This window comes from Syngnathus scovelli, unplaced genomic scaffold (assembly GCF_024217435.2).
Source record: "Syngnathus scovelli strain Florida unplaced genomic scaffold, RoL_Ssco_1.2 HiC_scaffold_27, whole genome shotgun sequence".
Classification (NCBI taxonomy): domain Eukaryota; kingdom Metazoa; phylum Chordata; class Actinopteri; order Syngnathiformes; family Syngnathidae; genus Syngnathus; species Syngnathus scovelli.
In genome coordinates this window covers 731,277-740,442 of record NW_026061362.1, presented here as the reverse complement: position 1 = coordinate 740,442, position 9,166 = coordinate 731,277, and the positions used below count along the sequence as shown (strand labels likewise).

Sequence of the window (9,166 nt, the reverse complement as noted above, 5' to 3'; positions counted from 1 at the left end):
AACTATTATATGTTTCACGCACACCCGGTCCTATTCTATGGAGCTCTCTTCGACCTCTGTGGCTGGAAGTGCCACCTCCAGGGATGGAAGTCCACGCTGCCACACGCCTGGAAGTCGATGCCGGTGCTTGGGGCTGTGTGGCGGTGAACTGTTTATGTTATTGTTATTTGATATATTTGTCATTTTCAAAACTTGTTCAGGAAAAAAAAATATTATTCAGTGGTAATGTTGGACGTTTTCAATAAATACAAATTCATACAGTTTTAGGGTTCTCAGGTTAAAAAAGGCAATGCATGCACGGGGGCCCCCAGGGCTGCGTGCTTAGTCCATTGCTCTTCACCCTGCTGACGCATGACTGCACTGCGACCTACAGCGACAACCGCATAGTGAAGTTTGCTGACGACACGACTCTGGTGGGTCTCATCACGAAGGGCGACGAGACTCGGTACAGGTCGGAAGTTGACCTTCTGACCATGTGGTGCAGGGACAACAACCTCCTGCTGAACGTCAATAAGACCAAGGAAATCGTTGTTGACTTCCGGAAGGGTCACACAACACACCTGCCGCTGATCATCGACGGTGCTGTGGTGGAGTGGGTGAGCTGCACCAAGTTCCTGGGGGTGCACATCAGTGAGGACCTCTCCTGGTCCGCAAACACCTCGTCACTGGCAAAGAAAGCTCAGCGCCGCCTGTACTTCCTGCGGAAGCTCAGGCGTGCATGTGCTCCTCAGGCAGTCCTGTCTACATTCTACCGTGGCACCATTGAGAGCGTCCTCACCAGTTGCATCGCTGTCTGGGGTGGTAACTGCACTGAACAGAACTTGAAGGCCCTGCAGCGCATAGTGAATACGGCTGGTAAGATTATTGGTGCTTCGCTCCCCTCCCTGAAGGACATTTACACCTCCCATCTCGCCCGCAAGGCAACCTCGATTGCCAGAGATGTGAGTCACCCGGCTCACTCTTTGTTTGACCTTCTGCCCTCTGGGAAGAGGTATAGGAGCCTGCGCTCCCGCACCACCAGACTCGCCAACAGCTTCTTTCTCCAGGCTGTTAGGGCCCTGAACTCGCTACCCCCTTCTGCGTAGCGTGCGGCACTGTTGCGCTATTTTCTGGAATGTCTGCTGTACGCACACTTGCTCCTTTTTTTGCTCCTCTTATTTATTTATTTGTTGTGTTATTTATTCATTATTTATTCAGCACGCTTTTGTTATACTTGTTTACTTGTTTGTCTGTTGTGGGCCATGTCTTGTCACCATGGGATAGGGGGGAACGAAATTTCGGTTTCTTTGTATGTCTTCGGCATGTGGACAAATTGACAATAAAGCTGACTTTGACTTTGACTTTGACTTAAACAGTTCTACGAATCCTGTTTCACCCACTGAGTGTGTATGTGTGCCACACGTTTTTAGCAATTAAGCCCGTGACTGAAAATGGCGTGTGCGGTAAAGACGTCGGCCCATGATCAAGAAGGTGGTTCACCCCATGTGAGGCTCAGCCATTGCACTACGGTTGTGCTGACCTCTGCAAATTCCCCTACTGTGTGAATCTTGACTGCATTATTTCTGGTAGTGGGGGACTGTGTTCGCGCTCTCCTCTGGTCTTTCTGATGAAAACAAAAATTAAGCGCAGTAGTATGCACATGGAGTTTAAGTCTGCGATGCTGTGACACACTGAACGCTTTTGATTATGTAATTAACTGTACTCTGGAACTGTGTATTAGGGTTCTCCAGATTATTCTTATCGTATGATTATGTTGGAATGCAGCCTGTAATAAATAACCTAGCTAGATTAGTTTTATGCTTATGTTGGAATGCAACCTGTGATAAATCACCTAGCGTGTCCCATCCTACACAAAGTCGTAAAACACCCCTTGCTATGTTTTGACTAGAGGTCAAGGGCTTTCTCTATTCAGTCCACTCTTACCCCCACCCTGTTTCTCTTAATAAAAATGCTCTTGCAGGAGGCGAGAGTCAGACCTCCATTCGAACATCGCTGTACGCACAGCGACGAATGGACTCTCCACCTGCAGGTGTCTAAAGGGACTTACTCGTCTCCCGTGTGGTTCTTGCAAAACAAGTTGGACTGAGCGAATCTCTAACACTGTGCATTTGCTCGTTAAACTGTATTCACCAAATTAGCAAATGCAAAATTCAAAGTCAAAGTCAAAGTCTCCTTTATTGTCAATTCCTCCGCATGTCAAGACACACAAAGAGATCGAAATTACGTTTCTCACTATCCCAGGGTGACAAGACAGAGTTCACAACGCACATACAAGTAAACAACACAGGAAAAATAACATAAGAAGTCAACATCAATGAACAATAAGCGTGATAGCACGCTAGCCGCTCCCGATGCACAGCAGAGTCCGGTAAGATGACAGTCAACCAGGCCACTGTGAACACGAGCACACAGCAGGCACGCACTGTCCGGTTCGTGGATCCTATCAGGCGAACGCAACCCATCTTGTCGTCCCGCGAACGAACGTACGCCAGGAGAATGGAAGGCACGGATGGGCGAGCTGGGTTGGCCGCAAGCCTGGCCCGACGTCTCCGCGCTGGCCCCTCTTCCGCTGCCTCGCAGACCCGCTGCCGACGCATCCCAACAATGCTCCAGGACGGAGCAGTCCGAGCTCAGGACGCAGTCCAACCGGGGGAGGAAGAGCAGGCCAGTCCGGCATCGCTCCATGACGAAGCAGTCCGAGCGCTAACACCAGCAGCAAATCTCTCCGCACCAAAGTCCAGAACGCCATAAAACCCACGTCCGCCGATGTTGAGCAGAACATGCCCGCCGCACTAGTAGCACGACGTATCACACGAGACGAATACACACAAAACTGCCAGACAAACACTCAGTAAACACTCACAAAACACCGAACGGGACAGAGAGTGGCCGCTGCGTGTGCACGCGCCGCCATCTTGAACGGTAGTCTCTTTTCATTTCAATATGTAATTACCACGTTCCTGACTCGTCATATGATATGAACGTATCAAAACCTTTTTGTCGGCTGTAGGTCTGTCTTTTTAAGAATGCGCCCGATTGTTGTTCCTCATACATCACAAGTATGGATTTCTAGAAAACAACTTTTACTTTCTAAAGTAAAATGACAGAAATATTTTCTAATGTCAAATATCAAACGCCACCAACGCAGTGGAGGTGAATTACACTCCAAACCATGCCAGCAACGTCAAAAGCCTCAATTATTTGCGACACAAGGGAGACATAGAGCATTTCCGAAGTTTGAAAAATCATTTGAGAAATTACAATCGTATTTTGTTTCCCGATTTGTGTTGAATAAAGTTATGAAATTACAAATTTTCAAATAAAACACAGGGATGGGATCATTTCCCGTTCTCTCAGACCAAAAGTACACGTACCAAGACATACAACTGTTTTTACCATCAATAATCAAAATAGACGCCCAATATAATTGAAAGAACGAGCGCCATCAGTGTTCGATCAGATACCTACAATCCTGTGCGCCAACAATGTTTAAAGTAAGTGAGACATTAATGAACACAAAATACTCGTTTAAACATTCTAGTTTGCTTGAGTCCTTGTAAGTATAGTAAATCCATCAACTTCTATTGTTTGTATTAGAAGGAATGGTTGCTGCAATTTGAGTGTGAGACCGCCTGTGAATTTAGTGAGACCAGCAGTGGGGTGGCCCGTTTTGACTCAGATTTTCAGATCACTCGTTTCTCTTCAGATCGAATAAATCTTTCGCCTTTTACTAAAGATTTCTGTGGAGAGGAACAATAAAGAGTATACCATTTCCGTGGAGAGGAACAATAAGAGTATATCTCAATTTGTTGATGCTCTGCGAAAGAATATCAATATTGCAACGGATAGCCGCCTATATCATACTCCGTGCAACAATCATACGTTCACATAATTTATACCGGCACGTGTGAACATGTTCACATAAACAGAGAAATTATGCCGAGTGCAGACAGACAATCACGTTTAAAACCTCGTTTATCATCCATCCATTTATCCATCCTATTCCGCTTATCCGGGTTGGGTCGAGGGGGAGACAGCTTTAGGAGGGACTCCCAGGCTTCCCTCTCCCCAGCCACTTCATCCAACTCAACCCGGGGAATCCCAAGGCGTTCCCAGGCCAGCCGAGAGACATAGTCTTTCCAGCACGTCCTGGATCGCCCGCGAGGTCTCCTACTGGTGGGACATGTCCGGAACACTTCCAAAGGGAGGCGTCCAGGAGGCATCCTGATGAGATGCCTGAGCCACCTCATCTGGCTCCTCTCACCGTAGAAGAGCAGCGGCTCTACTCCGAGTCCCTCCCGGATGACCAAGCTTCTCAAGGGAGAGCCCGGACACCCTGCAGAGGAAACTCATTTCGGCCGCTTGTATTCTGGATCTCGTTCTTTCGGTCACGACCCAAAGCTCGTGACCATAGTTGAGGGTAGGAGCGTAGATCGACCGGTAAATTGAGAGCTTTGCCTTTTGTCTCAGCTCTCTCTTCACCACGACGGATTAGTACAGAGTTCGCATTACTGCCGACGCTGCACCAAACCGCCTGTCGATCTCGCGCTCCATCCTGCTCTCACTCGTGAACAAGACCCAAAGATACTTGAACTCCTCCACTTGGGGCAGGATCTCATCCCCGATCCGGAGAGGGCATCCCACCCTTTTCCGACCGAGGACCATGGCCTCGGATTTGGAGGTGCTGACCCTCATCCCGACCACTTCACACTCGGCTGCGAACCACCCCAGTGAGAGCTGGAGATCACGGCTTGAAGAAGCCAACAGCACCACGTCATCTGCAAAAAGCAGAGACGCAATGCTGAGGTCCCAGAACTGGACCCCCTCAACGCCTTGGCTGCGTGTAGAAATTCTGTCCATAACCATTATGAACAGAATCGGTGACAAAGGGCAGCCTTGGCAGAGTCCAGCCCTCACTGGGAAAGAATCTGACTTACTGCCAGAAATGCGGACCAAACTCTGGTATTGGTGATACAGGGACCAAACCGCCCTTATCAGTTGGCTCAGCACCCCGTACTCCCGAAGCACCCTCCACAAAACTTCCCGAAGGACACGATTGAACCCCTTCTCCAAGTCCACAAAACACATGTGGACAGGTTGGGCGAACTCCCATGCCCCCTCGAGGATCCTGCCCAGGGTGTAGAGCTGGTCCACTGTTCCATGGCCAGGACAAAAGCCACACTGCTCCTCCTTAATCCGAGGTTCGACCTCCCGACAGACCATCATCTCCAGCACCCCTGAATAGACCTTACCAGGGAGGCTGAGGAGTGTGATTCCCCTATAGTTGGAACACAACCTCCGGTCTCCCGTCTTAAAGAGGGGAACCACCACCCCAGTCTGCCAATCCAGAGGCACCGTCCCCGATGTCCACGCAATGCTGTAGAGGCGTGTCAGCCATGATAGTCCCACAACATCCAGAGCCTTTAAAAACTCTGGGCGGATCTCATCCACCCCCGGGGCCATGCCCCAGAGGACTTTTTTGATTACCTCAGTGAGTTCGACCCCAGAGATTGGAGAGTCCACCTCAGAGTCTCCAGGCCCTGTTTCCACAATGGAAGGCGTGTCGGTGGAATTGAGGAGGTCTTCAAAGTACTCTCCCCACCGACTCACGACGTCCCGTGTCGAGGTCAGCAGCACGTCATCTCCAGTGTAAACAGTGTTGACGGTGCACTGGTTCCCCCTCCTGAGACGCCGGATGGTGGACCAGAATTTCCTCGAAGCCATCCGGAAGTCATTCTCCATGGCCTCGCCAAACTCCTCCCACGCCCAGCTCGGGCTCCTTTTCAGTCAGAGAGGCGATATTCCATGTCCCAAGAGTCAGCTTCTGCAGCCAGGGATCGGTCCGCCAAGGTCCCTGCCTTTTTCCGCCGCCCATTTTGCACTGCACCCGACCCCTTTGGCCCCTCCGGCAGGTGGTGAGCCCATGGGAAGGGGGACCCATGTTTCCTTTTCGGGCTGTGCCCAGCCGGGCCCCGTGGGCGAAGGCCTGGCCACCAGACGCTCGCCTTCGAGCCCCACCTCCACGCCTGGCTCCAGATGTGGGGCCCGGTGACCCGCGTCCGGGCGAGGGAAAACAAAATCCATTTATGTTTTTCTTCATAAGGGGCTTGTGAGAGCCGTGCTTTGTCTGGCCCTTCACCTAGGATCCGTTTGCCATGGATGACCCTACCAGGGGCATGAAGCCCCAGACAAGATGGCTGCTAGGATCATTGGGGCGTGCAAACCCCTCCTCCACGGTAAAGTGATGACTAACGAAGGGGCTTCGTTTATCAATGCAGTTTAACTTCTGGTGGGACCCATTTGAATTGGCACATGCCAGTCTATTGTAATTTGGCAAAAAATATTGTTTTTAAATAAAAAACAATAACCAACCCTGTCAATTGCACAAGCACTCCTCTTTACTGTTCACAAGCACAATCACAAGTACAAGTCGTCTTCATCCATAAGCACATGAGTCTTTCCTTGTTAAAACACAGCAGCCCTACAAAAAATGTTCCATCAACTTTTAGTGTCTTAATAGACAATGATGGTATTTATTTAAATATTGAAACAAAATATCTACCTCCTTCAATGTTACACGTGAATGCACATACAGAGAGAAGTTTTATTCATTTTGATAAGGCTACATGAAGCAAAATATAAAGGTGAATACACACTGTTTTCGTGCACCATTTTAGCCCAATTCCATCATTTCCTTGTCTGTCTGTGCCTCCTTACCAGCAAATTTCTGGAAGTCCACATGGCGTCTTTGATGGCAGCAAAAGTGAGCCACTGCTTTGTAAAGTCTTCTTGCTTGATTTTCAACGGGCTCACCCCATAGAGTACAAGGTTCAAGATTCAAGATTCAAGAGTTTTTTATTCGCCATGTTTGAGCGTGCCAAACAAGGAATTTGACTTCGGTAAATCACAGCCTCTGTTCAACATTTAGGTGACTAACAACAACATGTGAAAAATGAAAGATATTCTCAAACATCCCCTGATCTTAAACTGATCTTAAACTCCCAAGAGGGCAAGGAAAAACTCATAACTCCAGCTAGGGGAAATGAGAAACCTTGAGAAGAGACCACAGATGGGAGGGTCCCTCTTCGAGGATGACCAGGCTGCAATGGATGCAGAGAGGACACATAGTACAAACAGTGTAAACAAAAAAGGTGTGGAAAGCGGGATGTTATTGCACAGTAATGACTCTGAGACTCTAAGAGTGGTGTGAGTTCATCAGAGCGACAGCCTGGGGGAAGAAGCTGTCTCTGTGTCTGCTGGTTTTAGTGTACAGAGCTCTATAACGGCGTCCGGAGGGGAGTAGTTCAAACAGGCTGCAACCTGGGTGCGAAGGGTCTGTTGAGATGTTGATGTCTGCATTCAACACTTCCCTTGCCGGGAACTGCAGGTCGCCCACAGGTATACGGCAGCCATGAACTACCTGAGCAGGTGCCACACTGACTCCTGGGCGCCACAGCCAGGTCGGGGGCACGTTGAGAGCGCTGATATGCCCCGGGAGTGCATAACGGACCTGACTGGGAGGCCATCATGGGCCACCATCCACGACAGGTCCCAACAAGTTTGTTTCGAGAGGGCGGGGTGGTTGACGTTGTGCCAAACTGTTGTGGGCTCGCCGAATGCGGGTCCGAGCACTGGACAAACCACTTCCCGCTGTACGACAGAGATCATAGATCTGTGACTTGTTAAAATGTCACTATTTTCTTGCTCTAATTTAAAGTTCTTCAAAAACTTTTTGGTGAAGAAATAAGAAGGTGGCGCGTTAAAAGACACAGGAATTCATTGGTCGATGGGTATTAGCTTTAGTTTCCGGAGGTATGTGTCACGTCTCGCCCTGCTCCACTATGTGTCTGTCTTGGTTTCTGTCTGTGTGCTCGCCCCTCCCCTCCTGTGTGCCCATGATCAGTGTGATTGGTCCCACCTGCCTCTCGTTACCTGTCGTGTATAAAAGTCCTGTCTGCCCCTCTCTCCCTGTCGGATCATTGGTTTTGGTCATTGGTTTTGGTTCCTGTCGTTCGGTGTGTCGTCCTGTCTTGGTGCCGTCATGTCCTGCTGTCTTCTTGTTCCACGTCCCGGTCAGTCAGTCAAGTTATTGTTTAAGTCATGTCAGTTTACCGAGTCTGTATTTTGAGTTGCTTCAATAAACCCTGGTCCGAGCTGCACTTGGTCGTCCTGCTCCATGCTCCACCACCCGACCGTGACAGTATGAGCCCATCCAGAATCGTGTCATTGCTTGGCTTTTCGATGCATTTGGTGTAACGAGCGCGCTTCGCAGGTGCAGGGCAACATATCTGCTTACGAGGAAGAGTTTTAAGTTCGGGACTCCTTCTCCTCTGTTTTTTTTTTCTTTTTCTTCATGGTGTCCCTCTTCAGTCCCTCTGACTTGGATTTCCAGGTGAAGTAAAAAATGGCTCGGTCCAATTCTAAAAGCAACTTACTTGCTGGGATGAAAACAGAACTGATTAGTAAAAGCAAGGGTAAAATCACCACTTTTATGGTTAAAATTCTCTCTTCTACGGTCAGCTCTCTTAATCCCCCAAACCCAAGAACAGATACTACACTTTATCTTAGCCAAAAGGCAGAAAAGCGATGGAGTATGCGAGTGAGGGACTCGCTTACAGGCTTCCCCGTCTACCCATTCTCACCAACGGTTTGTTAGAATAGGCCTCTTTGGCACATGTGATTAGCTAGGGAGCTTGAGCTATGCCATTATATCGCTGTAACACTTCTCTTGCTTTATTAGCTTTCTCTACTCTATGAAACCCTTTGCACATATGTAGAAGTCGCTCTCGGTTAAGATGACAAGGTCACACATTATCACACAGGCTAGGCAGTCGCCTCCTTGCAGGAAGGCGGCCAGAGTAGTATAAGAGCAGGAACCTTGGCGCTGGGAGAGGAACCTTCTTCTGCATCTCGCAGAAAGGGCTCCACAGCTGTGCATCAATCATTTTGGCATACATTAAATAGTTAAACTGTGAAGGCTTTCTCTTGGTAATTACTGTTAGCATATCGAGCATTAAAGATAAAGAACTGGGAACAAACCTAACAGGTTACAGTACGGAACAGAGTGCTGCTCTAATGGGCACTAAAAAATCGGCAAACTTGTCTGATGACTTATTTGTTCACTCTTCTTCATCCGCAGTAATGCATGTAGTAGTTCACGAGGCAT

At 48.8% G+C, this 9,166-nt stretch overlaps 1 non-coding gene and 2 pseudogenes across 1 annotated transcript; 2 read left to right on the top strand and 1 right to left on the bottom strand.

Annotated features, from left to right (window-relative positions):
- Positions 1-1,431: 1,431 nt before the first annotated feature.
- Positions 1,432-1,597, top strand: LOC125993228 (U1 spliceosomal RNA). The gene has a single exon (XR_007490071.1). It is a non-coding gene; the product is annotated as a U1 spliceosomal RNA (small nuclear RNA).
- A 2,091-nt stretch (positions 1,598-3,688) lies between these two features.
- LOC125993241 (U5 spliceosomal RNA) lies at positions 3,689-3,773 on the top strand (annotated as a pseudogene).
- Positions 3,774-8,380: 4,607 nt separating this feature from the next.
- LOC125993238 (U2 spliceosomal RNA) lies at positions 8,381-8,588 on the bottom strand (annotated as a pseudogene).
- Positions 8,589-9,166: the final 578 nt, after the last annotated feature.